The 27,332-nt window shown below is 40.8% G+C and overlaps 1 pseudogene; it reads right to left on the reverse strand.

The window, feature by feature from the left end:
* Positions 1 to 1,097: 1,097 nt before the first annotated feature.
* Positions 1,098 to 27,332, reverse strand: LOC115578027 (A disintegrin and metalloproteinase with thrombospondin motifs 2-like; annotated as a pseudogene).

Below are 27,332 nucleotides of genomic sequence, written 5' to 3' on the forward strand. Positions count from 1 at the left end.
ACCTGCCTCTTAATAAATAGTTGATCTATCTAGATAATGTTCTTCCCACCAAAACTTTGAATCTACTCAAAAACGCGAACCAAAACTAACTCACAAACTTATTTGGTATATTTTTCAATCAATAATGAATAAATTAGAAAGCCATCAGGAATCTGATTAGCCTCTGGGCACAACACATTAAATACTTGTGTAATTCTTACCTTTTCTTTTTGGATTTTTTAAATTGTCATTATTGTTTTTGTTTGTCCAAAATAAAATCAGAAAATAAATAATCTTAAATGTTTGTGCTTGTTATTGTTCTGTGTTACTTTTCTTGTAATTTCATGTGATTAAAATAAAAACAAACCATTCAAAACATTTCTCTCAGTTTGATGCGACAAACTGACTCTTCTGTCATCTGGATGTGATGGAGGAAAGAAAACAAACATGTTTAAACCGGTCAGCTGTTTCCACTGATCCAACTAAAACTGCAGACATTAATATGTGAGCCTGTGGTGATTCATCTGATCTGAATTCAGTTTGATGTTTAACAGCGAGCAGCTGCTCTTCATGATACACACAGAGAGAATCTAACAATCACTGAATCAGTTCCTGAAAAATAAAACATCACAGGGAACAAACTGATCCAGAAACTGCTTTGAATGTGAGAATGAAAACATCAACAGCTTGGACATGAGGATTTAAATAGATAAAAAGAAATTGGACAGAATGGACTGTTTCTGCTGGCCTGTGTTTTGTGTTAAAAGGAAAAGTATTTTAGTATTAGCCTACCTGTTTATACTCTGTTTTTATTCAACTATTACCTGTTAGAAGATGGAATTTTAATTTTTACCCCTAATTTTTGCATAGGCTAGATGAAACAAACAAGATATGATATATCAATCAGAGAAGTTAAGAGCTGTTTGGAAGTGGATTTTGTTACAGGCTAACCATTTCCCCCGTTTCTGTCATTAGTGCCAGACTAAGCTAAACAGCTTTAGCCTAATGAGAGCCATATCAAGCTGAACTTTTATTTTCAAATAAAGAAAGAGCAGAAGAGGATTTCACTAAATGTTGAGTTGTTGCTTTCAGGGTTAACAAGTGTTCATGACTCTTGATGACGTCAGCAGCTGAATGAGACTTTATTTAGAAACAGGATTCTTTTGTACAAAATTCATGAATATAAAAACCAACAACTGAAAACCAGAAAAAATTAAGAATGAAGCAAACGTTTCCACGTTTGATCTCGCATTGTTAACCTTTATAGACACCATTTGTAAGAAAAGTTGATTTTGAGTCTCATTCCGAACTTGTCAAATAATGCCGCTCTGGGTTTCCCAACTCATCAAAAACTGACATTTTGAGATGACAGCCGACCTGTCCTAGAATCCCAAAGAGGCACTTTTTGATGAATTGGGAATTACACCCAAAAATCAAATTTTCTTATAAATAGCACCTTTAAGAATCAAGTCAAGAATTCAGGATACTTTATTCTAGATTCAAGCACAGCTAATTTTGCTGCATGGAAAACATGATTGTAAACTTTAAAAAAACATTAAGTTGAAAGTTGAGAAGTTGGTAGAACATCCTCACAAGTCATTCGTTTTGGCAGTTGGCTCTGCAGTCTGTTTCTGTTTCTCTTTAAGAGTTCGTAAGCATTAGCACAAAGTGAGCAAGCTGCACATGCGGCATCATGAGTGAACAATAAAACTTAAACGATTGCAGAGTAATCTTTATAATCCAACATGTTTCCTTTCAGTCCTGCCCTCTCTGCTCCTGGCGGATCTCTTTAGAAGATCCTGACGTCGTTTCTCATTAAGAAGCTGCTGGATGCGTTTGTTTTGTGTTCGCTCGCGGAATGGCGGCATCCGCGGCACAAAGTAGTTCTGATGTCCCCTGGTGATATCACTGTCCAATCCCACAATCCGATACGGGACCTCGTCCACTGAGTTGTTTTCCTTTTTAGGGAGAGGGAAGAAGAGCGACGATGAAGTCGCTGGTGGTGTTGGTTCAGTTCCTGTCAGATTAATTTTAGTTTGAAGGTTCCCCCTTTCTGATGTTCTGTTTGGTGATGTTGTGGCGATGAAGTCTTCATCAGGATCAGCTGACGGAGAGGTGGGGAACTCTGGAACAGCAGACGTCATAACCGGCGTCAATGTGGGACCTTGACCCTCAGCATATGCTATGGGAACCGTAGCAGGGGGCATTGGAGTAGTGGTAGTTTTCCTCTTGAATAAATGAGATGGAGCAGTTCTCCTTGCACGTCTTGTAGTAGTAGTAGTAGTAGTAGTAGTAGTAGTTGTAGTTGTAGTAGTTGTAGTAGTTGTCGTTGGAATGATATCAGGAGTTGCAGAGTGAATAGAAGGATCCTCGTATGATGAATAATCATCATAATCGTCATACTCCACGTATACAAAGTCGGTAGGCTCCTGCTGGTGGGGGCCGGAGTTACAGTGAAGCTTGGTGGTGAAGTAGTCATATTTCACTGATTCCAGATGAAGAGAAGGTGGATAATAAAGTCATCGTCTCTGTGGTTGAACTCCATGAACTATGAACAAAAAGAGTAAAGATCAGTGACATCAGATAAGGAGAGTTTAATACCCCTAAAGCCTTGGTAGCAGATCTGACATTGGTTCTCTAAATGCCTCATATATCTAAATGCTGAAAGGGTTAGCTGTAAATAAAATATTTCAGGATGCACTTACTCTGACCTGCTACTGGAGGTTGGGGATTTGTGCTGCTAAGTTGCTGAAGCTGCTGACATTTCCCTCGCTGCAGGACTTGCAGCACATCTGGCGGTATCAGGAATGGAGCAGTACCGACTCAACACCTCCATCCGGCAGAACACTGAGCGGTCAGCACGACAACGCTGCCCTGGAGACAGAGCAATGGTTCAGTCAATGAAGTTCAACCACCAGGGGGAATAGGTGATCAGTGTGTTCAGCAGAACTGCAGAACCGGTAATGATCATAGTCCATTACAGAAAAATACAGTCAATCTTTAAACCATCTGCTGTCATCCTAGATGAAAACAAAATCAAATCATCAGTTAAATCAAAACTCTTGCCAAAATGCTACCTAGGCTTTTTTTGTGAATGTACCTGAGTCAAACCTTCGTGTAAAAGCATAATTCCGACTAAACAGGCACTTTTAAGATTAATTGTATTCTCGATTTCGGGTCAACTCATTTTCAATGGGAGTGCTACGGCACTTTTACGATAGCATCAAATAGCTTTTTTAAAACACTAAGAAGACTCGACACAACATGAAACTTTGCTCGCAGTATCACCAGGGTCTCTACACATGAACACGAGCATTGAGAACATTGTTGTACATAGGTTTTACTAAAAAGAACGTTTTTGAACAACTCACGTTAGCAGATGCCTGTTCCACACGCTGCCTTCCTGCCAGCAAGAAGTATTAATCTCCGAATGCGACTAAACATGGAGTTGACTTAAGGTGGTCTTCCGGCAACAACATGACGCGATATCTCATGTGATTTTTCTGGCTTTTGATTTAGTATTGTTTCTTATATGAGGCTCCCTTTTTCAACTTCAAGGTCAATATCGTTTTTCGCTAAACGTCAAAACAACAAATTGTCAGTGCGTTTATATGGAGCTAAGCTTCAGGAGCGGTCACCTTAACTCTTCTCCCTGTTACGTCACATTTGATGATCGATACTTCTGGCTGGCAGGAAGGCAGCGTGTGGAACAGGTATCTCCTAACGTGAGTTGTTCAAAAACTTTCTTTTTAGTAAACTCTGTGTACACAAAACAATGTTCTCAATGCTCGTGTTAATGTGTAGAGACCCTGGTGATACTACGAGCAAAGTTTCCTGTTGTGTCGAGCCTTCTAGTGTCTTACAAATTGTGTTTTTGATGCTATCATAGTAGTGGCCTGTAGCACTCCCATTGAAATGAGTTTGACCCGAAAACGAAAATACGGTAAATCTTAAAAGTGACTCTTTCGTTGTAATTATTTTGCACAAGGTTTGACTCGGGTACTTTCACAAAAAAAGCTTAAGTTGCATTTTGGCTAGAGTTTTGCTTTCAGATAGGAAAGGTGGGAGCTGAGGAGGAAGAGGAGCGATAAGTAAAGGAAGAAGAGTAAGAGCAAACAAATTTGCAGAAACAGCAGAACGAGAAAGAAAAGAAGCATGTAGGGGAATCAGGACAATCAGGCAAAAAGAGAGGAGTAGGAAGACTGTGTGTTTTACTGGAGGGGATCTTTGGAGCTGGGAAGTCTGTGTTGGACCTGGACAGCCACTGAATGATGGAGTTCTTTGGGTCACCTGCAGGGAGAGACAAACACAGTTAGCTACACACAAACTATGACTCTCAACATCCCTCCCTTATTTTCATAAAGGTATAACAGTGATTTGTCAATGCCTACCACTACAGGGCGGGGCCTGGCAGGTCCGGGTTGTGATTGGTTGAGGCTCACTGCAGTTTTGAGCTGAACCCCCAGAACTTGAACATGCAACTTGGCGCTCCTGAGTCCCATTTCCACATGACACTGAACACTAAAAAACATAACCATGTCAATCAGATTTTGATCAGTTAGTGATCTAGTGTTACACTTAACAAACATTGTAAGACTAGGAGTAATTTGTAGCTGGCCGTGACAGGTTGCGGTCCAGACAGAAGAAAGAGGATGTAAAAAAAGAAAAGGGTCAGGTAGTCCAGAAAGAAAGAAGTTAGAGATAATAGATAGAAAAGAAAAATAAAGCAAGAAGTAGTCTAGAGAGAGAGAAATTAGAGTTAGTCCAGAAAGGAGAAAGTTACAGATAGTCCAAAAAGAAGAAAGTAACAGCTAATCCGAAAACAAGGACATTAGAGGTAATACAGAAAGAGAGAAGTAAAGGTAGTCCAGAAGAAAGTAAAAAAAAGACAGAAATTACAGTTATACATAATTCAAAAAGACAGTTCAGAGAAAAGAAGTTAGAGGTTGTCCAGAAAAATAGACGATAGGGGTAGTCCAGAAAGAAAGTTACTAGAAGTAGTAAATACTGAAAAGTTAGTCAGAAAATAGGAAGTTCAAGGTTACTACAGAGAGAAATTTAGAAGTAGGAGAGAGGAGGAAGAGGAGGAAGGGAAAACTAGTCCAGTAAGAAGGAAGTCACAGGTAGTCCAGAAAGAAAGAGTTTATAGGTAGTTTGGCATGACAGAATTTGGACGTCGCATAAAGAAGTGGTTGTCAGAAAGAAGGAAGTTCAAGGTAACTAGAAAGAGAAATCTCGAGGTAGTCTGGAAAAAAGCAGGGAAAATAGTCCAGAAAGAAGTAAATAGAGATGATCCAGAAAAACAGAAGAGGTAGTCCAAAAGGAAGCAAGTTAGAGGTAGTCCAGAAAGAAAGAAGAGGCAGCCCAGAAAGAAGGAAGTTAAATGTATTCTAAAAGGAATGATTGTATAGGTAGTCAAGATCGAAGGAAGTTTGAGATAACTAGAAAGAGAAATGTAGAGGTAATCTTGAAAGAAGAAGGGAAAAGTAGTCCAGGAAGAATGACGTTACAGACGTGACGTCCACAAAGAAAGAAGCTAGGAGTTGTCCAGAAGGAATGAAGAGATAGTCAAGAATGAGGGAAGTTAGAGGTAGTCCGAAAAGAATTGAGTAGATAGTCCAGAGAAAAGGAAGTGGCAGTAGTCCAGAGAGAAATTGGAGGTGATCCGAAAAAGGGAAGTAGGTAGTAGCCCAGAAAGAGGGAAGGTGGGGGCAGTACTAAAAGAGAAAGTCAAAGGTAGTCCAAAAAGAAGGAGGTCACAGCTAGTCCTTAAGATAAGTAATTGTTACTGAAAGTAAGTTAGAGGGTATCCAATGAATTTAGAGCTTAGTGGTAGGATAACTTTGTGACTTTGTGAATAGTCTCCTGGTTTCACTGTTCATACCGGGGTCCAGGGCCCAGCTCGCCAGGAAGCAGGACAGGGGAAGCGGTTGCAGGTTTGTTTCCCATCTGGACGGTCCTCGCCACAGAGTTTGCTGTGCACCGAACGCTTCTGTTGTTGCTGCCCCGTCCGCTGTGCAGTCTGTTGGCAGCTCACCCAGCGACGCTGCCACCCAGTCTGACCACAGGAGGCGCTGCAGTCCTCCCACTCCCCGGTCACCCAGCTAAGGCAGTAGAACAGCAGGTTTTCATGCAATAAACCATGCTTCTTATTGGAAATGAGGTACACTGACATTGTACTTCCCTATAACCATTTCATTGTAGCTTTTAGGGTTTCCCTTTAACAGGAGTGTAATCTTGTGTGAGTCATTTAAATGCAGTATATATATCTTGCCATTTTGTCATGTGAACCATTCCAATTGAAAGAAGTTTAAAATGTATTAAATTTGATGTCAGAACATAACCTTTGCCAAAATTCGCATTAATATGGCAAACTGTAGTGTGTTAGCCTGGCAACCTGTAGTTCGTTACCGTGGGGAACTGCAAGCGTTGGAGTTGCAGCTGCGGCTGATAGCTCTCGGTTTATTAATGCTGGAGCAGAACATCCTGTGAACCATTTTACCATCAGCCTTCCTCCTGCAGCCGAACCGTGTGTACTGTTTCCCTGGCAACCAGAAAACAGTGTTAAACACCAAGCAGCTGTTACCCTGGAAATCACATAACACAGCAAACTACCATGCTGATAACACGCAAGAGAGTTCAGACCTCCTCCGCAGGGTTTCGAGCAGTGGGACCACTTCTTCAGTGCCCATTCGTAGAAGATGCCGTCCTCATGCAACAGGTTGGACTCAAGCGAGGACCTGAGACCATCCTGGATGATGTACTTGTAAGACACAGTCACCTTTGAGTCGCCATGGGAATGCACCTAACAGGCAGAAACACAGGTAGGCAGTTGTTTCTCCAATTTGGACTCTATTGAGGTGCAATGTCAGCATGTTGGATTTAGTTTGTCTTGTTGACAGACTGACCATGAGCAGGACTCCGTACTTCAGTGGACCTGTGGTCTGGACAGACTCCTTCTCCTCAGTGTTGCTGTACTGCCACATCACACCCTTCTCAATCACCACTCGGGTTTCTGGGAGCTCGTCTTCATCATTGAGGAAGAGGTGACCTGTGTCCTGGTTCTTCACCGCTGGAGCAGGAAACAATGAAAATTGGATTTTTAATGGTGGGCTGCAGAGTTCTTCAAGTTGGACAAAACAAGGTACTCCTCCCTTCTCTTACCCAGGATGTGAGGAGTCCCTTTGAATTCCTGGATCAGCAAGTGTCGGGCTCCTTTGGGGATCTCCAGGATCTTCAGGTAACCTAGGTCATGGGAAGAGTAATCGTTAGTTGTTTGTTGACCATTATTCGGTCAGTAATGAATACTACCAGTCCCCGCCACTGTCTATTGCATGGCAGGCAATACCTGTGTAATAATAATTTCGGGGAACCAATATTCATTTTTTCATTCACCGAACATCAACTTTATGTTCAACGGTTTCATACTCAATGAGCTAAAAAAAGCTCCAATATTTGAATGGAACATGTTTCAGTCCGACACAAAACTTCAGGAACCTGAAGTATCTCCTCTGATGAGATGTTTTTCAGAGACCTTGTTTCTTGGTGCTGCGGGTGAAGTTTCCTTTGATGATTTTACAGCTGGAGTTATCTCCTCCACAGACACCACATCGATCCTCCTGCATGTCTGAAGCAATCTGTCCATCACAACCTACATGCTGCAATGGGAGAGAGCAAACAGGGAGAAGAACATTTTTGTTTGAAGATCAGGTTAAGTGTGCTGGTGCAACTCTTCCTAACATTCACTTGGTAAAACTCTAAAAACTGGCTTCTGCTCCAATTTCGGACAGGATGCTCTAACTCTTTTAGCTAAGCAGCTCCAGGAAAGATTTCCGCTCTGAAACAGTGTGTAAATAACATTTGCACCTTTCTTATTAGTCTGGGATCTCTGCACTCTCCAGTCTCAAGTGACACGGAGTCATCTTGTGTTCTTTTTAAGGTTGTTGTTTTACAATTCAAAACAAGTCCCCATTCCCTTCTTGTGTTCGAGGAGAATCTTGGAACGCTGTTTTGCTGTGAAGCTCCAGAATTTTTTGTGGACCACAAAACTTTACCCGCCTTTCCACCAACATGAGAGTGAGAATATACCAACAGAAATAAGAAATGAGTTTTCATTTTTGTTTGAATGTTACTTTAAGGTTTATGTGTAATGTAATTTAGGTGTTACAAAACTATTTTATGCAATAAAATGACATTAATACAATAACATAGGTTAAGAAGTTGAGAAACTAAATAAAGACCTCACACTCTCCTCGGACGCAGACACTGTGGCCGTCACTGTAGGAACAGGGCGTCCCATCATGCACCATTCTGTTCATGGAAACCACCACGGCTGTTTCGTTTGACTGACAGTACAGACGACAGCGTTCATCAGCTGCAAACACACAGACATGTAATGATCCAAGACAGCATTGTCAAAGCTACCTAAGGTGGAACATTTAAAGTGGAACATTAAGAGTTTAAAGAAATGGAAATCAAAATATTTTCAGACGTTAAAGAGTTAAAGAGAAGGAGAGGCCACAAGTTTCCTTCCAATAACAGATTCCTGACTGATGAGTTTAACATATGCACACACACACACACACACACTACACACACACACACACACACACACACACACTACACACACACAAATGCACATTAAAACCGAACACACATTTTTTCCAAACTTACAGATTAGATTAAAGTTCCCTCTCTGCTCTGTGTGTGTAATGCACAGGGTTTCTGTGTGTGCGTGTGTGCTTAATGTGTATGATATGTAAAAAAAATTAAATATGTGTTAAAATTTGTGTTTTACAAATTATGTGTGTATTAGAATGTGTGTATTCTTGATAAGCTTATTCGTGTGTTTTGTGTGTATTTAAATGTGTGTATTTACGGTCAGGGTGTTGGTATGGCAGCCAGTGATGTTTTCTTCCTTCATGTTCATAAAATGGATTCCAAACTTTACACTGATCCTCCCTGAAAAAGAAAAACAGCATATATAAACCAACAGAAAGGCACATAACGACACAACAGAACACGCTACAACTCAACACAACTTGGATAACACAACACATCAAAGAACAATATGACCTGACACAAGTAAGCACAGCTCAACACGACACAACAGAATTAAACATAACATAACTCAACACAAGAAACTTCAACATAACATAAAATGACACAACACAACTCGGCACAACAATAACACAACACAAGACAACACAACACAAAACAGCACAACACAACTCAACATTACTCACCTCAACATGACGCATAACAACAAAAGTACAAACACAACCCAACACAACACAACCTAACAGAATAAAACTCAGCACAACTAAACATAACACAACACAACACACAACGACACATTTATGACAATACATCTCCCTAATTTGCCTGGAATGTACACACTGGGCCTGTAAATGGAGGGCGTTAAGTCAGATGGAGATTGGAGTGAAATGGAACTGAGTCCGGTTGAGTCCAGTTGAAAGGATTTGACAGTAGATCTACTGACCTGAAGTCAGTCAGTGGTGGACACTCCTCTTTGCTGCACAGCTGGAACTCATAACTGTTTCCGAAGCAAGTGCGCCCACCGTTGGCTGGACTGAGAAAAACAACAGGTTAGTCTCTTTGACTGGTGCGTCTCATGTGTGACATCATTAGCCCTTTTCACACAGATGCCGCATTATCGTCGCAGCGGCTCCTGAAGAGGCGTGGCAGTACATGTTATGATGACATCTGTGTGTCTTATTTAAGTTGTTTTCCCGGTGTCCTCCTGTTTGTCTAAACATATACCCGTTGACAGTTTATATCATTCGGATGCTGTTTTTCAGGCAGAAATGTGACGAAAAGTAGGTAGGATGGGTGGGAGGACAGACACTTCTCCACGTATAACTGTGGTATATTTTTCCTCAAATAAGTTGCCAAAGACGGATACAGTCACTATGTTTGTTTTGTTTGGTCATGTAACTTTGCTTTGTGGGACATTTCTCTTTATTTAGTTGAGTGAAGGACCTGTGTAGTTATCAGACTGTCAGACCGACATGCCACCACGCCACCGGCTTATCTATTCACACTGCTTCGGCTTGCCAATGCTGCGCCTCTGATACAACCTCCAGAGACGCATCAGCGCCGCCTCTGAGACTTTCACACAAAAGAGGAAGCAGAGAATTGTCGCAGGATCCCTGCATTGAAACGGCAGTGTGAATGGGGCTTCTGATGATTTACAGCTTACTCACGCTGGATTGTCACAGTGCCTGGCCCGAAACCTGACCCCTCCCCCGCAGGTCCTGGAACAGCTGCCATATGGACTCCATGTTCCCCAGCTGCCATCTTGTCTCAGCATGTCAGGGGTCAACTTCATGCAGAAACCTTTGAAACAGTGCTGCAATGAGAGACAGCTATCATGGAGATGTAAAGGAAGATGAGACAAGAGCTGGATTCAGCACTTGTTAGCCTAGCTTAGCATAAAGACTGGTAGAAGGGGAAAATAGCTGTGACCCAGCTAGCAGTGTACAGCCATGCTAGCGACTCTGCTTTGCACAGCAGTGCTATGAGCTAAATGCTAACATCATAGCAGAGCAGTGCTATGAGCTAAATGCTAACATCAGCATGCTAACGACAAAATCAATAATACATCTCTCCTGTCTGGTTCAGTTCCCACCTGTCTTAAAACTCCTGCTGTCACCCCAATACTGAAAAAAACCTGGAACTGACCAGGAGGACTTCAACAACTACTGACCAATCTCCAATCTCCTTTTCTCGTCAAAATCTCCTTGAACGCACCGTTGTTAGTCAGCTACAGGTCCATATGTCAGACAACAACCTATGGGAAGAGTTTCAATCTGGTTTTAGGGAAAACGTAGCACAGAAACTGCACTAAACTAAGGTCATCAATGACCTGCTTTTAGCTGCTGACTCTGGTCACCTTAACATAATCATCATCCTGGATCTCACTGCTGCCTTTGAAACTGTCTGTCACACCCTTCTGCTGAACCGGCTAGAAACATTGCTTGGCATCACTGGCACCCCTCTTTCAAGTCCTACCTCACAGCCAGACAACAGTTTGTGTCAATTAGCAGCTTTAAGTCGCCCACATCTCTCCTTTCTCATGGTGTTCCACAGGGCTCAGTTCTTGGCCCATTACTTTTCATCATTTACATTCTCCCTCTTGGTCACATCATCCGCCGGCATGGACTCAACTTTCACTGCTATGCCCAGCAAAACCTCCCATCTGAGCTTCTCCATCCCTGGTTTCATCACATCCACTGTTGCTGAAGTTAGAAACATCACAAAAACAGCCTTCTTCATCTTAAGAACATCTCCAGACTCCGCCCCTCTCTATCTCACCCTGTCACAGAAACACTCATTCATGCCTTTGTTACATCCAGACTGGATTACTGCAATAGCCTTCTCTTCGGATTGCCCAACCAAAGACTAAAAAAACTTCAATATGTCCAAAACTCAGCTGCCAGAGTCCTAACTCACACATGGTCCTGGGAACACATCACCCTTCAGCACCTGCATTGGCTCCCAGTCCAATACGGAATCTCTTTTAAAACGCTTCTTCTGGTTTTTAAATGTCTTCATGACCTGGCACCTCCCTATCTATCCCGTCTTCTCCATCCCTATTCGCCACCCCGTTTACTACGTTCCTCTGATTCCCATCTCCTCTCCATTCCCCCCTTTAGACTTCGCTCTATGGGTGACAGGGCCTTCAGTGTGGCCGGCCCCACACTGTGGAATGCTCTCCCCCATTAGTTTGCGCCAGTGCCCATCTATTACTACTTTTAAATCACAACTGAAGACTCACCTTTTTAAAATTGCTTTCCCTGATGATTTGTAATGTTTTGTTTTATGTATACTTCATTTGTATACTTCATTTTGCTGCTTGACTGCTGTTTGTTTTTGTAAAGTCTCCTTGAGTGACCTGAAGGCGCTTATGAATAAAATGTATTATTATTATTATTATGTTCACAGTGACAATGCTAACATGCTTAGTCTAGTATGTTAGCATGCTAACATTAGCACATTAGCAGTAACCAAAAAATACAGCTGAGGCTAATAGGAATGGTATTAGCTCTGCAGATATTTGACCATAAACCAAAGGAAGTTAATAATTGCTGACATACATAGTTATTGACACATTTCAGTTTGAGCCAAAATGGTGGATTCACATTTGTCCTCAGAGAGAAGCAGCTTGCATGGCATCCAATTAATTGACTGACCTCCACTCACTAATAAAATGTTATGTATATGTTTTGTTTGGCTAAAGAAACATTTTTCTCTTTCACATATTGACAACATCAGAAATGTTTTTGTTGACATCAACCTGCTGATGTCTGACCCCAAAAACCTGTCTGGAGAAATTAGACAATTAAATTAGAGCGATGACCCAAATGTGTCCTCACCTTCCCCGGTCCACACTTTGTCCCGTCCAGTGGCGGACCTTTCTTGGTCTTACAGTAGAACGGGTTGTTATAGTCACTGCACCACAGCTGTTTACAAGGGTCAATGGTTGCGTACTAGAGACAAACACAAATAAATAAAGCTACACAGAATATCTCAAAATACAAAATAAATCAAAAATATCAGCCCAAAACACAGACAAGCAATAAGAAAAACTAATGCTCATTCACCAGCAGAAACAGAAAGTACAAATGTGTTTAAATCTTCATAAAACATCAGAGCCTGACTTCTTAAATCTGAGCCAGAGGCTACAAAATCAGGGCCAAACTGAAAGAAACTGTGAAAAATAGATACATTCAAACCAAACATGATAATCAGAACTGGGAGAGAAAACAATAAAATTTCATCATCATGTTGCAATGTTGGAAATTCCCAGAACAGACTTCATCTGATTAAGACTGACTATATTTGATCTAATGTGTTAGTTTAAATAGTCCTCCTGGGAGGTTTTCTGTGTGATGTCATCAAACGGTTCTCAGTTAACATCCTGAACAGATGTGGTGTTGGCCTCCAACCCAAAAAACACATCAGCAGGTCACATCAGCACACATCAGTCTCACTAAAACACATCTAAAAAGGTCAAACATTTAGCTCCTGCTTGAAGTGTTCCTTTGGAGGTCTATTCATCCTCAAACTGACATTTACATCGTTTTCTGACATCCTTGTAAGGTTTATTTGTATAACTTGCAGTCCTATTTCAAAAGGTACTTTGTAATATGGGTAAAAATAAAAAAAACTGATGGACATACTGCAGTACAGAGGACTGTATCCTGGTCCAAAGTCAAAGCGACACTGTTGGTCCATGGAGTACTGAAACCCTGGCAACTGAGGCAGGGCCGGCCAATCATGGTTGAATGGGTCATCACGGAGACAGTCATAGGTACTAAAGAGAGACAGAGGCAGACAGGTGATTGGTTCAGGTGATGCCTGATGTGAAATTAGGGCAAAAGAAATTCATGTTACAGTCAGACACAGTTCAGTGTTTCTGATGTTTAAAGTATACTAGTAGTAGTGCAAGAAGTACTACTGCAGATCTTGTGCAGCTCCATCCAGCTGCACCGAGACCAATGGTATCGATGGAAGGTGGCCTGAACTCGGGGAGACATGATTGCTGCCCAATGGCACATCGTCCTCACAGTCATTAGCCTCACCATCATGCTCCATCCCTAACCTGAGACAGACAGAAAGATAATAAAGAGAAACAACAGCAAATTCCAGTCAGCTACAGCACCTAGAGAGGGTAATACAGTATTAAATCTTGGAGGATATCTATGCATTGTTGTATTGATAAAGGTGAGTCTGATATTGTACCCATGTGGACACTTGGATGACCTTTATCGTCTTTACGTGGAAACCTGCAGTTCAGTATTGTGTGGGCACATGTGAGCCTGTTTCCTTTTCTACTTGGACACCTGGGGCCATTATCGTGTCTGAGTGGACACCCAGGAGTAATTATTGTCTTTGTCTGAACACCTAGGATTTGTTTGTGTCTATATGGACAAATGAATGTCAGTACTATCTCTATCCTCTCTACTCAGACACTTGGGAGTCAGTCATTATCATCTCTATGTGGATGTAGAGTCATTAATGTCTCTACTGGGACACCTGGGAGTCATTACGCTCTCTATGTGGACGCTTGGGAGTCAACTGTCATCTCTACGTTAACACCTGGAAGTCATCATCTTCTACATGGACACCAAGGAGTCAATTATCATCATTTTTACATAGACACCTGGGTATCTTGACCATCTCTATGTGGAACCCTGGGAGTCATTATGGTCTCTATGTGCACTTCTGGGAGTCATATTGGGGTCTACCTGGACACCTGGGAGTCACTAATGGCTCTACATTCTGTTATCATCTTGACATCTTTTCATTTTGATGTTGTTTTAATTATTGTTGTTTTTATTCATAACGTGCATTTTGTAGAAATGTGAAATTGTTTCTTAATTCCAAGGACTGCCAACAAATTTGCATTTAGTTGTAGTGTCTGTGTGTCTCACACGTGTCCTGTTTCATGGGCAGCTACGAAGGCTGAGGAAAAAACCGTCCTCAAAGACGAGAACACAACTCCGATGCAGGTGGCACATTCCTGTAACAGGAGCATAACCTGCGGAAAAAAATCAAAAGTTCTTCAGTCAGGTGTAAGAGGTCTGGGCATGTCAGGGAGATGGTATTAGAAGCAGTACTTGTAGTATTAGTGGCAAATAGTGGCAGTACCCCTGCCTGCCAGAGAGGGAAAACTCACGCCGTCTCAGGTAGGCAGTGTTACTAGTAGTCCCTTCAGTTTTAGCGGTAAAATTAGTGCCTTGAATGGCAGAGGGGCCAAACTCTAGCCTGATTGTGTAAATGGTGTGACCAGAGAGACTAAACTTCAAGATGGCCAGGTAGATATTGTTACTTCTAATACTTGTAGGATTAGTGGAAGGATTAGCAGTAGTACCTTGCATTTGGAGGGACAAAATCCTAGCTTGGTCAGGTAGATGGTGTTACTATTAGTACTTGTAGTATTAGTGGAGCTATTCGCAGTAGTACCCTGCATGCCGAGGGGGCCAGAATCTTGCCCAGTCAGGTAAATGATGTTACTAGTAGTGCTTGCAGTATTAGTGGAGGTATTAGCAGTAGTACCCTGCATGCCGGAGGGACCGAACTCCTGCCTGGTCAGGTAGATGGTGTGGTCGTGCTGCTCGGCATGACTCTGCTCCCTCTGCTGGAGATACGACCATCCACAAACATTCTCCAAACTCTTCTGGGGATTCCCCACAGAGACCATCTCCAAGGACTGGTGGAGAGACCATTTTGCATTTATTGTTAGTTAAGGCATTGTTTGATAGGGGTGTACCAAAATATCGATACTACGATATATCGCGATATTTCATCTTGTGGTACGTTATCGATACACTGGTGCCAAATATCGATATTAAAAAATGTAAAAAAAAAAACATACAAAACAAAACAAAACAAAACAAAAAAATATTTTTATTTTTTTTTGGCCCACCATCACCACCACACCTCTTCGGAGGACAGCTTTATCTTTATTCAAACATAGGTTATACAACCAAATAAAATTTAAAAAATGGTTTAAGTAGCTCTGAACCCACACATATAGATATTTAATGATAGTTGTAGTCAGTGTGTGTGTTTGGAAGAGACACTGTGCAATATACTCTTTGTTTACTTGGCTGTCATTCATGTGAAATTGATTGACAATGTTTTGTCATTCCTGTGAAATGGATTCAGTGCAGTCAATAAATTCTGAATTTCTTCAGTGACACAGATATCGTGATGTATCGTGGATGAAATTTCTTGCAATATATCGATTATCGCAGAATCGCTGTATCGTGATATTATCGTTGTCGTGGGTAAAATATCGTGATAGTATCGTATCGCAAGGTACCTGGTGATACCCAGCCCTATTGTTTGATATCAGTAAAAGTATGCAAAGTTGCACTTTTTCTTTTGGCATTTATTCTTTTGTTGTGTTAAGCATGCAAAAGTACCATACGGGATGGACATCCTAAAGTACATAAACTTACCACAAAAACAATACAAGTACTATTTTTGGAATACAACTCTGAAAAGTAAGTAATTATGAACCCAGGGAGATTAGATAATAGAGCTCACCAAAGTGGTGGAGCCAGATAAATTAAAAGCAATGTGGGAAATAGAAATGGTGGTTCTCTGTTAAACATCTGCAACACCACTTGACAAGTGAGGATCGACAGGTGCATAGGAGGGGCTGAAAAAATCTGTAATAAACTCCTGCACACTTTCATTACATTATCAAGATAACCGGATGAATGTCTAAGTGATGTCATTGAATTAACTGAAAGTGAAGTGACTAGTGTGCATGAGTTTTTTTCCCTGACAGAGCTAGTTATGAAATCAGGATTAACAATGTGATCTTGTTTGCTGTGGGAGTTCTGTCAAAAGGTACACGAAGCTGAACAATTTTTGGTTAATTAGTTTATACTGAAAAACAAAAGCTAAAGGTCAAACAACACTGACTTTGTTGGCCTGTAGCAGGAGGGCCCCAAACAGCAGTGGATGAGACAAGCTCAAAGTGAAACTCTCGCCAAGAAGCATTTGGATTGAAAATGAGTCAAACTTTCGTGTAAAAGCATAATTACGACAAAAAGAGGCACTTTTAAGATTTATCGTAGTTTCTGTTTTGGGCACGTTAATTTTGAACTAGAGAGCTAGGGGCACGACACGCTAGCATCGAAATCGCTATTTTTAGAACACTAAGAAGGCTCGACACAACATGAAACTTTGCATGTAGCATCACTAGGGTCAAGAACAAGAGCATTGAGAACATTGTTTGTGTACTCAGAGTTTATGAAAAAGAAGGTTTTTGAACTACTCACGTTAGCTGCTGCAGTTCCTGTGCGTCACCGTCAAGGCAGACAAAAGTGTCGATCCCTGAGTGCGACCTGACAGGCACGTTGAGGAGTGGTTCACCATCATTCTCCTGCCTGTCAGGTCGCCTCGGGGATCGACCACTTTTTGTCTGCCTTGACGGTGATGCACGGAGCTGCAGCAGCTAACGTGAGTAGTTCAAAAACCTTCTTTTTCATAAACTCTGAGTACACAACCAATTTTCTCAATGCTCTTGTTCATGAGTAGAGACCCTAGTGATGCTACGAGCAAAGTTTCATGTTGTGTCGAGCCTTCTTAGTGTTCTAAAAATAGCAATTTTAATGCTAGCCTGTCGTGCCCCTAGCACTCCCGTTTAAAATTAATGTGCCCAAAACCGAACTTACGGTAATCTTAAAAGTGCCTCTTTTGTCGGCAATTATGCTTTTACACGAAGGTTTGACTCATATTCAATCCCAAATAAAGCCTTGGTTGCTTTTTGGCGAGAGGTTTCGCTTTAAGTTCCATTGCATTTACTGAAAACTTCTACTCCCTGACAACACATAGAACTTGTCTTTGTGGTCTTCCTGAGTAACTCATTAAAACAACTAGACAACCGATGTTCATTTATAGCTTTGAAAGAGGGTTTAGTACCTTTGATTGGAGACAACATGATGATTCTGACCAGAACTACATTGATGTTAGCACCAAGAGAATGATCTTGATAGATCTCATTAACCTGGAACAGACAAAGAGAGAAAGTGCTGAAATATTCCTAATAAAACAATCAATTAATCTGCCTATCTGACCATCCATTCTAAATTCTGGTAAATCCATCTGCCACTGAAATAAAAATATGTGTTCCACTTACAATGTTCATGAGTTGTCAGTAGATATTTCTGAATGTGGTCCTCGGCCATGGAAAAGAAGAACAGAATAATCCACAGCTAACAGAAACCTGCAGGAAGAAAAACAGAACTTTGAGATAAGTTAAAAAGTTAAGTAAACTCTATGTGGATCACAGCTCATCAAATTATTTCCTTCACCTCAATGTTAAGAAGCTCAGCCTCCTCAATGTAACGCCGTCGTCGACCTGAGCCTGATCTTGACAACAGCTCATTCTGGTTCAAGTTCAGGGAGCCCAAAAGAGGACCTGGAGACAACCAAAAGAAACGTCTCAGTAATCATGAAAAGCCATTCAGATGCACAGGTCTCTAGTGAAGTGAAGTTTTTTTAAGCTTGTTTGACATTGATGTATTTGTACATGTCAAAACATATTCTTGGGTAACCTCAGTGACTCTAAGGGACTCCAACAACAGGTGACTTAAAAATTCTCATGTGACTCTGAGGACTCTCAGGTGAGCTCAAAGATACTCAGGTGATTTTAATGACTCTCAGATGACCTCAACTATTCTCAGGTGACCTCAAAGACTTTCAGGTGATGCCAACAACTCTTGGATGGCCTCGATGTCGCTCAGATGACCTCACAAACACTCAGGTGAACTTAATGACTCTCAGGTGACTGTACCGACTCTTATGTGAGCTCAAAGACTTTAGAGTGACTCCAACGACTGTTGCATGACCACAAAGACTCATAGGTGATTTTACCGACTCTAACAACACTTGGATGACCTTAGAGAACGTCAAATGACCAAAACGACTCTTATTTGACCTCAACAACAATCAGGTGACCTCAAAGAATCTCAGGTGACTTGAATGACTTTCAGGTGACCTTAGAGATTCTCAGGCGACTTTTACAACTCTAAGATGACTCTAAAGACTCTAAGATGGCCTTATAGACTATAAGATGGCATCAACAACTAGCAAGTGATGCAAATGATTGTCAGGTGACTGTAATGACTCTTAAGACTCTGAGGTAACTCTAATGACCTTCAGGTGACCTAAATGACACTCAAGTGATTTAAATAACTTTCACATGACTCGTGTCGTAGGTGTTATCAACAACTATGATTCTCCAAAAAATAACTTTTGGAAAAAGTGTTATATTCTCTAGCAACCACTATCCTTGTGTGTCCTTACCTATTTAAAACTAGCTAAATCGTCGCTGATCCGAGGATAGACAGGACCAGATGTAGGTGTGCCAGTGAGCATGAACCAGAACAAATCTATGCGTCAAAGTAATTTTAGATGTAAGTGCTACCAGAGTCGAGGTCATGCTGTGTTGCCAGATGTTGGAGAAAATCTGGGTTTTCAATGGCCAGTTAAGGAAACAAAATGAAACTACTCATGCTAACATCGCCTAAAGGATGCAGTGTTTATCACAGCCTCAGTATGAAACTGTTGAAAGAGAAATAACATTATAAATAATTCAAATGTTCAACTTTAAGTTTGAACTTATTATTTCCCCATTAGTTTTGTTCTGTTTTATTCCAAAAATGACCTTAAAAAAACAGACCTTTAATGGCTTGATTTGAGATTTTTGAAGGAAATCCATTTTTCGATCCATCACGACCCCTGTTGTCTGTGAGAGAGTAACTAAGAAAGTGTCTAGCTCTACAGCCTTGACGGAGAAACTCGTCCTGTGAGGCTAAACATGAATATTGTGGCTGCAGGATTGACTGTTTACTTTAACACAGGCCAGAACAGACCGTCAGATGTTGAAGATGTTTTTACTGAGATTAAACATGCAGGTCAATGTAATGTTGTCTAGTAAACCTCCTGAATACAAACAAGAACAAGAATGCTGTTTCTGTTTTTCTGAGTCAGATTTTCATATACATGTGATCATTGCTCACCATGCAATGTTGCTTTATTCTGTAAACAACACAAGTAAGTAAACTGATCTGAGGTTTAACATCCAATGTCCACTGAATTGTAAATATAAAAAATTAAACAATGATTTACAAAATGGTAGCCCCAGCAGGTTTATTTGTATTTGTATGCAAAACAGAAAGGAACAAAGACAGTCAATATTTAATATTGTTGTCATATTTTCATAATCGGAAAATTTTTTAAGAGGTACTTGAATTTTATCTGACATTGTGAGACGAATAACCGTGTTTTATTGTATTCTTAAAAAAAAATACAAATATATACCACATTGTCCTTTCAAAAAGAAAATAAGTAGGTTAAGTGATCATAACACTCTGGATCATGCTCCTTTTAAAGTTATTGTCCCTTTTTTTCATTAGAAACAAAGAAGTCCTGACATTCAACTCTTGAGGTTTGTGCATGTTCTCTACAGGATAATTAAAGTCTAATAACAAACATGTTTTACACGTTGACATTATCATCCTTTTTTTTGTTACAAAACTCATGTAAAAATGTAGTTGTAACTGTCTGTGTTTTGTGTTTGAAACATAAATACTGGTTACTTTAAATGTTCATAAAAACATCTGCTGAATCTGTTGTGAAGGAAATGACATAAGCGATCAGTAACAGACACTCTTAGGTCACGCTGTTCTGCCGGAGGCTCAGGATGGGTTTAACTGAGGTGAACAAAAACTTGCTCCTCATTGGCTGGTGCTGCTTTGAAGACAAAAAGATTTGAGTAGTTAGTGACTGAGAGGACGAGCGAATCAGGAGCTGAACTATCTGTCAACTCTGAGTCCAAAACCTCCGAAACCTCCAAAACTCTGAACCTCGCACTGCCACGTCGCAGCTGGCTGAGTGTTTGTGTGTGTGTGTGTGTGTGTGTGTGTGTTGTGAAGCTCCCATTGCGCCTGCCAAGCTTCCTGGAACAATTTCTCTGTTTTCAGTTTGATTCTTTCCTTCTGCAGAAACAACATAGCAGGAGCTAAAAACTGTTTCTGCTTTTGTTTATCACATGATTTCACCTCTTTATAATGTCATGTGAGGGACTGACCTACAAAACCACATTTAATTCATATAACTAAACACAAATTCATATTTTATATTGTTCTAAAGCATTCAGATAGAGAAGTAGTCCCTGAAGATAGTGTGTGTGTGATTGCTGAAGAATTGATTGTGAAAACCATGATGACAGCGTTGTAAAAAGTAGCCAAAAGTTATACTTGAGTAAAAGTATTTGATAGTACTCAAGTATAAAAAGTACATGTAATTAAATTATTCATATATTCATGTGATTGTGTATACTGTATACTATTTGGTCACTCTGCGCGATTATGGGATCCCATTTTCAGCAGTTTTCTGATTATGGGAGTCAGTGTTTTTTTTTCATCGGATTACCAATCAACAAATTTGAAGCAAATTTACAAACTAAAGTTATAAATAAATGTAGAGATAAGTACGCTATTTGCAGTGTAAATGTAGTGGAGTGGGAATATGAAAATGGAAAAATGGAAATACTCAAGTAAACACAACTGCCTTAAAATTGTATTAAGTAAATGTACTCTGTTATGTTCCATCACTTGTTTTCTTACCACGGAGGAAGTCATCTGCAGTTTGATTGACAGCTTCAGATTGATTGACAGCCTGTTGTTTCCTGATGATGGCTGAAGAGCGATAAACAATGTGTTGTCTTCCTCCTTCCTCCTCCTCTTCTTCTTCTTCTTCACTTCCTGACCTCGGTCGATCCCACGGCTCGATAAAAAAATCCTCCTGACCCATTCGGATCATCCCAGCCTGGAGACACAGAGAGCTGTTAGCTACTGTTTAATCTTATGTGTGATCTAATGTTTCATCTACTGTTTCATTTACTATTTCATTTTCCATAATTCTAGTGTTTAATCTACTGTATAATCTACTGTGAATGTATTATTTCATCACTTGTTTTATCAACTATAATCTAGTGTTTAATTTACTGTTATTCAGATTTAAATGTGTTTAAGTGTATTGAAGTCTGAGTTAACAACTGTTGAGCATGAGTCAGTGTTAGTGCCTTTGTAAGGCTTTATTGATAGTACAGCTGAAGACTAGACAGGAAACAAAATGAGAGAGAAAGGGGGAATGACAAGCAGCAAAGGGCCTCAGGCCAAGATTCGAACCCAGGGCTGCTGTAGCAAGGACAAAGCCTCTGTACATGGGACGTCCGCTCTACCAACTGAACTAAACAGTGCCCTGAGTCAGCAGTATTTAAGTGTGTGTCAGCATTATTTGAAATGTAAGTCAGTATTATTTGAAATGTAAGTCAGCATTATTTAAGTGAGTCAGCATTATTTCTGTGTGAAAGCATTATTTAGGTTTAAGTAAGCATTATTTAAAGGGATATTGTGATGTAAGTTTAATCCATGGTCTAACACAACGTAAAACTGTGTTAGACTCCCTCTCGAGAGATAAAGTTCGTAGACCGCTAGCTAACGTAGTTTTAGCATCCTCAGAAACGACCGCACGACAACATTACATTGCAGTAAATCACCACCAACCACCATCAAAAAGCCACAAATAATGTTCAGAACAGCACCAAACTTAAGCAACATTAGAAATAGGGTCCCAGTACATATTTCGAGGCATCAAACATTTGATATTGTTGCCGGATTTGTCGGAAAAGATAAAAAAAACTCACCACCCGAGAAGCCTTCCTTGTTGTGGGGAAGCCCTGTGAGTCGATTACCGAGTGCAATAGAGTTCCGCAGCTCAATGATGATCATTACTGCGGGACTCTACTGCACTCGGTTATCAACTCACAGGGCTTCCCCACAACAAGGAAGGTAAGTCAGCATTATTTAATTGTAAATTGGCGTTATTTCAGTGCGTCAGCATTATTTTAAATTTGAGTCAGCGTTATTTCATTGTGAGTCAGCGTAATTCAAGTGTGAATTGGCATTATTTCATTGTGAGTCAGCATTATTTCATTGTGAGTCAGCGTTATTTCAGTGTGTGTCAGGATTGTTTCAGTGTGAGTCAGAATTATTTCATTGTGAGTCAGCATATTTCATTGTGAGTCAGCGTTATTTCATTGTGAGTCAGCGTAATTCAAGTGTGAATTGGCATTATTTCATTGTGAGTCAGCATTATTTCATTGTGAGTCAGCGTTATTTCAGTGTGAGTCAGCATTGTTTCAGTGTGAGTCAGCATTATTTCATGTGAGTCAGCATTATTTCATTGTGAGTCAGCATTGTTTCAGTGTGAGTCAGAATTATTTCATTGTCAGCATTATTTCATTGTGAGTCAGCGTTATTTCAGTGTGAGTCAGCATTGTTTCAGTGTGAGTCAGAATTATTTCATTGTGCATCAGCATTATTTCAATGTGAGTCTGCAGTTTCCCTCTTCAATTGAAAATCTCTACATGATAATCCTGCAGCATCATTAATGACCCAACATCACCATTTCAACACAAACAGATTAATTCTGTTCAGTGTGCCTTGACAACACTGTTATTTTGTCCACCATCAGTTGGTTCTGCTTTAAGTTACATCAGCGGTTGCAGCAGGAAAATATTCCTCTCTTTTCTTTCCCTCTTTCCATTTCTTTCCTTCTCGTCTTTCTCCCTTTAAATGCCGCTCTTCTTTCCTTCACATCTGGCTTCAATCAAGCGGCTCAGCTCACGCTGTAAGAAGTAACGAAAAACTGAGACACAGTCAGACAGAGTTCAGTGAGTTAAAGCAGGCTCAGGTCTTCATGTTAAACAGTGTTTTTTCTATGTCTGCAGCCTGAAATCTTTTCAGTCTGACATCGACTTGTTTCCCTCCTACTTCCTGCTGACTTTAAATATACTTCTGAAAATAATATCTCTCTTATGTTTTTTTAACAAGCTAGTTTTATTGTGATATTAATGTTGTTGTTGATTCTTTAACATACAAATGTTTGTTTAAGATTTTTGTGTGATGAGACATTTATCACCAACTAAAGTGAATGAAAGCTGCAGCAGCGACACTTGCTGTTTTAACCCCAAGATTTTTCATGTGTGGCTTTGAGCTCAGTAAAAATATTCTCATTATGCTGCACTTTTTTTGAGTGTTCAACTCCCTCTGTGGTTTCAGCTGCTCATATGTCAGCTTATATGGAAAGTCAAAAGGCTCAAAAATTACCAGCAGTTGTCAAAACATCTGCTCCATCAGCAGCTTCCTAAAAGAGGATGATGCTGATGATAATGTAAAGATTTGAGAATGTTTCCGCTCTAGCATGTTTATATCTTTATAATAGTACACAATTTTTGTTTTGTAAATTATAAAGAAATAATAATAATACAAATACAATACTTAAACTGGCATTCGTAAAGAACTCACTTCAGAGCAGCGTGCACACGGCTTTCTTAAGATATCTGCAGGTGAACTGATGATGGAATTAAGGGATGTAAATTTATATATTGTTTGCTGAATTTACTGATTCTATTATTTTGCAGGCTATACAGCATTGCGAAAATGAGAGGATCATTTATAAACTTAATTTAAGTTTATTTGAGAGATGAATAACACTGTGTTTTACCTTTCAATTTACATTTAAGACATTGTTATATGATCAGGAGGGAGTTGAGAGGAGAGAGTGTGAGGAGGGAGTGACCAGGACATAGTGAGGAGAGAGTGACCCGGATGTAGTGAGTAGTAAGGAGTGATAAGGAGGGAGTGACCAGTGGAGGAGTGAGGGAAGAGAGTACGAGGAGGAAGTGACCAGGAGGCAGTGAGAGAAGTGCGTGATGAGGAGGGAGTGAGTTGGGGATTGACAAGGAGGGAGTGATAACGAGGGGGTCAAAAGAGAGTCAGAGAAGAGATTGGATGGAGTGAATGTAAGGAGGGAGTGACCAGGAGGGGGTTAGAGAAGGGAATGATCAGGAGGGAGTAATAAGGAGCGAGTTGAAAGGAGAGAGTGTGAGGAGGGAGTTATCAGGGTGTAGTGAGTAGCAAGGAGTGACCAGGAAGCAGTGAGGGGAGAGGGTGATGAGTAGGGAGTGACCAGGAAGGAGTGTGAATGGGGCTAGTGATGAGGACGGAGTCACCAGTAGGGAGAGACCAGGGCAGAGTGAGAAAAGGAAGTGATGAGGATGGCTTGATCAGGAGGGAGTAATTGAAGGGAGTGACCAGAGGAGAGTGACCAGGAGGGAGTGAGAGAAGGGGATGATGAGGAGGGAGTGATCAAGGGAGAGTACGAGGAGGGATTCATGAAGGTGAGTGAAAGAGAGAAAAATCAACCGTCATCAGATGACACCTACCAGTCCGTCACAGTTGCTGATGGCGACGGACGTGTCCTCCATGTTCAACACCTCTCCTGTGTAAAAGCAGTCCGTGGCTTGTATTGGCTGAGAGTATTTCTGTCCTGACTCCTCCCACCACTCCATGGTGGCGCTGGGGGCAACGAGACGTGAGTTGGGACGCAGCTGCAGGTGGAGCTCCTGTCCGAACACTGTCACATTGTAGAAAAGCTCCGCCTCCTCATCCCTGTAGCCCTGCCCCCTCTCACTGTGTCCGTTCTGGCTGGGTGTTGACACATCTATGGGCGGGGTCTGGTCTAAGATGTCTGTTTGAGTCTGTCTTTTGCTTCTGATATTTTTTATATCAGTGAGCATGTCCTGTGTAGAGTGGGCGTGTCTTTTGCGTTGGTGCAGGTGGTTGGCGGAGACTGACACTGACAGGAAATGCCCTTTTGAGTTGGTCCTGATTGGACGAACGATATTGAACTCTGACAGGACCTGTTTGAGAGAATCTGAGAAAGAACAATTAAAGTAAGTTTTGTGTTTCCCCACTCGCCAGACTTCTTTGCAGTGATGACACTGTGATCTCACTGGATCTTATTTTAGCTTTTATAAATGTCAGTGATATATTTTCAATGAGGCTTTCTTCTTTTTCTTTTTATGAAAAAGGATCTCAAAGTTCTGTTTTCACTTTCAATCTCAACAAGTACTAAAAAACACAGTCCGCAAACACTTGCTTAAAGGTCTAAAATTGTGACTGCAGTTGGTGGGAGGGATTAATAAATGCACCACATGTTGTGCAAAATGTTAAAACCAGAAAAACAGAGAGAAAGCCTGTAACATCTGGAACTGAGAGCCAATCAGAACCAAGCCTCCTTCTGCAAAGTGACATCAGCTAAGGCTGATCTCAGATCAAACGCGCGCGCGCGCGTGTGGTGACAGTATCTCAGATGATTTAGAAGAAAGGAGTCTGTTCTCATTCTGTCTAAGGTCATGGAGGTCAAAAGTCACACCTATACAGACACACACACCCTCTCTCTCTCTCTCACACACACACACACACACACACACACACACACAGATCATACACTCAGGATATGATGAAATATGATCTGAATCGTCCACATTCCCCAAACGCCAGAGACACATAAACACAGAGATTTATGGGAAAAACGTGGAGAGGAAAGTTCCGTGACTCAGAGATAGAACAGAGGAACGTTCCTTCGTCCAGTTTCCATCTGCTGCTGCAACTATGAGAGCTGAACTGGGTACGCTGGGAGAACTGGGAGAATGTCAGGTGCTCAGTGATGGGTCAGTCTGTGTTAATCAAGTGTTTTCAAAGTCACTGCGGAGGTCAGAGGTCACAGCCGGGAGGACTTAACAACAACCACAGAAGAATAAAACAAAGTGCAGTAGGTGTTACTGTCATTTAGATTAACAGCAGGGCTGGAGGTACATACAGGAGGAGATCATGTAGGAGATCATGTAGTAAAGCAGTGGAAGTACGATACATTAAACCATGGTCGAGGGTAAATACTCAATTCTGATTGGCCATTGGTTATCAAATAGTTCTTGACTGCAACAACCTCAACATTAGGAATTAAAAACAAAAATAAAAAAAATGAATATCTTATTTACACCACTGAGTTAATTCCTTTAGTGCATCATCCTCTGAACATTACAACATGGCACATGATAACACATAGTGATGAAATGTAACAAAGTACATTTACTCAAGTACTGTGCTCAAGGACAATGTTGACTATTTCTATTCTCTCTTTCATCGGAGCCACAGTGGTGCTTCTTAACTCATGTATTTCATCAGCAGTCAGATATAAAAAGAACACTGGTTCCAATTACTGGATAAATGCTGAATTGATACTTAAGTACATTAAATAGCAATACTTAAAGATTTTACTACAAGTACTATTCATATGGGTGACTTTCACTTTTAGCAGAGTAATGTAGTGGCAGTAGCAGTAGTGGCAGTAGTTAGTAGTAAATAGTAGTAGTAGTAGTAGTAGTAGTAGTAGTAATGATACCAGTGCTAGTAGTAGAAGAAGTATTAGTAGTAAAAACAGTAGCAGTACAGCAGTAGTAGTACAAGTAGCAGCAGTAATAGTATTGTTGCAGTAGTTAGTAGTAACATTGCAGCAGCAGTGTGTCCCAATTGAGTTATCAGTGATGTATTACTAACAGTAACAGTTGTGGTACTAACTACAGCATTAACAGCGCTACCAACAGTATCTGCATCAGTGGTAGTAGTAGTAGTAGTAGTAGTAGTAGTAGTTGTGGTATCGGTAATATCAGTAGTAGTTGCAGTAGTTATTTGTGTGGTTGCAGCAGCAGTGTGTCTCACCTGTGTTGTCAGTGATGTAAACTGAGTGTAAACCATTCATCGGCAGAAGAAACACAATGATCATTAATCCATAATGAAACTGGTCCATTTTGACCAGAGAGACAGGCTGACCGACAGAGATACAGAGACAGAAAGGTAGCAAGACGGACTAAGTGAGAGCTGCTGTGTGCAGAC

Source organism: Sparus aurata, unplaced genomic scaffold, assembly GCF_900880675.1.
Source record: "Sparus aurata unplaced genomic scaffold, fSpaAur1.1, whole genome shotgun sequence".
NCBI lineage: Eukaryota > Metazoa > Chordata > Actinopteri > Spariformes > Sparidae > Sparus > Sparus aurata.